Below are 2,931 nucleotides of genomic sequence, written 5' to 3' on the forward strand. Positions count from 1 at the left end.
GTTTTTTGCGGGGCGGAAATTTATTGTGCAAATCTCATCATTTGATCACCGACCACCTCAATCGTTGGCACCAAAAGGTTTATATCGTAGAGTATGAGTCTAATTTAATTACCTATTGCATTTCACTACAAATGAAGGGATTTTACCCATCAAAATCAAGTCATCATATCGCAAATAACACCAAAAACTTGATTTTAAAATTTTTTATTTGGAAATTACTGGACAATCGTTTGGTGCTCCGTCACTCCAAAACATCGTCGGGCAGTTCAAGCTCATATCACGAGCAGTGCAACCGCATGTTACCGGGCAGTTCAGTACTCTGTTTTTTAAAATTTAATCCATGCAGAATTTGAAAAAACTTAAAACATGAAAAAGATGCGAAATTTCAATATCTATCCAACGGTCTATCATTTGCACCATTTGGATAAGTGGTTCGAAAATCGGATTAAAAGTTCGTTTTATGGCCACATAGAAACGTTTCGTATTTTGAAAATTAAATTTCAATCGTGAAGAATCTAAGAAAAGTGTAAACATGAAAAAGTTGTGGTTTTTTATTATCTATCCAACGGTATATCATTTTCACAAATCCGACAAACGGTTGAGAAATTCAATGTAGAATCAGTAGCTCCAACCCCTGTTATCCAGAAAGTTCAATCCTGTATTCAGAAAAGTTCAACTCGGTGCTTAGAATATTATTCTATCCAACTATATATCGACGCGGATTTTATACCCACATGGCTAGCTGTGCATAGGCCAGCCACCATTGGATATAGGGAGCATGTGTGCTGAAACTAGTAGATTGGCTCCCTTGTTGGTTGTGCTGAGCTAACGATGTTAGTTTCCGTCCGGGCGTATGCACTGGAACACAGTGGCAAGGCAAACTCGTGGAGCTGAACGTAGCTGAACAAAAACATCATGCATAGAAACCCTGAATGATGGCGTGACTTGAATTCTGCCCGGTTTTTGTTGAGACTATTCACGTGCATGGCATTCTGTTGCTTGTATCGTTTGGATGTTCGGTAGATTCTCAGTATCTTAGTTACATTTTTGTTGCCACAAAAAAAATTGACAAGGTGATGCCAGACACATATTTTCGCTCGGTTCATGAGACCATTTTCTGGCTAGTGTTTCTGCCATCTGTGGCATCCACGTGACGGTGATTGTTTTGGTTGTGCAAATTTTTACATTGCTGGTACCATCAGCTTCGGTACCAGGAAGTGTCTCCTACAGTAAAATATTGTCAGCTGATTTTGCTGCCCGCAAGTATCTCAACAGAATTGTCCAAAAAATAAAAATTGATAAACCACGAAACTACGAATTTATGGTTCCGAAAAAATAGGAGAAGAATTAGTATTGTGTAGCACTTCAGTATCATTGACAAATGAATTTAACTGGCTAGTACAAGGTCATGAACAAACTAGATTTTTTAAAGTCTAAACTGGTCCTGCTTCCCGCATCTCCTTTGGTGCTAGACCTGAGCCACACCAACGCCCGCCTGCTGCCGCTCAACGCCGCGACCGGTGGTGTTGGACCCGAGCGCCTTTTCGATCTCCCCCATGCCTGGTAGCTCCCCTCGGCAAAAATTTGTGTTCTGCCGCGTGTAGGTACTAGGTATTTCACTGTGCAAAACCAAGAGAAAAACACAAGCAACACAAAAAAAAATCAGAGATGATTTGCAAAAAAAAGATAACAATCATAGATCCCGAACCAACAGAGTAGCATACAAAACGAGATGTGAAAAGGACAGTAAACTAAAATGATAAACTCTACGAAGGTGGATGGCAGCCGAAGATCGACGCAAGCCCCGACTCCAAAAATATTTGTAACCAAAAGAGCAAACCTAACTCGAGTAAGAGAAAAGGATTACATCACGCTTGGATCCAAAATTGTTGGAGCTGGAGCAACATCAGACTCCCATTCTAGTTTTTTTTCCAAAACAATACGTGAAACAAACAAACTCCATTCGGATTTTTCCACTGAGCACGACATGAAGGAAAAAATCAACAAAGACATGTTCCATCTGAAGAAATTTTAGATAAGGAAAAATAACGAGGTGAAACAAACTCAAATGCTAAATAGGCTGCACATGCCCCCGCCAGCCGTGTAAGTGCTTACTCTGCGCTCCATGCGGCCGACGTGGCCTGCTGCCCCGAGCAGGCATGGGCTGTGTTTTTTTCCTGCTCAAGAACATCCGTGCAACAGAATATCATAGAGAAAAAAAGATGGGAAGAAACTTCACAAGGAGGAGAGCATGGATCTTGAGTATCAAGTACAACCGTGCAACGAAAAATATACAATCTAGATCTACATCACGAACACGATTAGTCTGCACATCCAAGTCAAAAAAATCAGAAAGAGTAGAAGATACAGAGGTAGTCGTCCATGAAATTCCAGTACGCAAGCGCATAGCTGTTGTGCATCAAGATGAACGCTTGATAAAATGGGATCTGGATGAAAATCATGGGATCTAGTAGATCGGAAGACACCATGTAATAAACAAAACTCAACAGCAAACTGATTCCGTCAAAAGGTGATGCAAAATCCAGATCGGAAAAAAGACATGAAGAATATCCAGATCGAGAAAACAACCGCGATCGGCCTCGCTCGTGCCTCCGACCCGGCTTCTCCCTCCTCCCAACACCGACTCGTCGGACAGTACCCCTTCGGCACTAGGACATCGGCCGGCGGTGGCTAATCGGAGGGGGATTTTCTGGAGGGGCGCGATTGGTTTGGGGAAGAGGGCGTGACATAGGGAAGGGGGGAGGAGAATGAGGTGGGCAGTTCTACTGTGTGGGTTGGAAATAAACTCCAATGGGTTTCAAATCGTCTCCGCAGCAAAAGCATCACGCAAAAGAAAAGTCTGCGTGGGTGTGCTGTTCAGCTGTTGTAACGTGTAGACACGGCTTCAGAGCGTGCTCTTGATGTAACGGC

At 42.6% G+C, this 2,931-nt stretch overlaps 1 long non-coding RNA gene across 1 annotated transcript; it reads right to left on the reverse strand.

Moving 5' to 3' along the window:
- Positions 1–1,277: 1,277 nt before the first annotated feature.
- LOC127337160 (uncharacterized) lies at positions 1,278–2,931 on the reverse strand. The gene is made up of 2 exons (XR_007873666.2): positions 2,116–2,931; positions 1,278–1,619 (listed from the first exon to the last, which is right to left on the reverse strand). It is a non-coding gene; the product is annotated as an uncharacterized lncRNA (long non-coding RNA).

This window comes from Lolium perenne, chromosome 2 (assembly GCF_019359855.2).
Source record: "Lolium perenne isolate Kyuss_39 chromosome 2, Kyuss_2.0, whole genome shotgun sequence".
Classification (NCBI taxonomy): domain Eukaryota; kingdom Viridiplantae; phylum Streptophyta; class Magnoliopsida; order Poales; family Poaceae; genus Lolium; species Lolium perenne.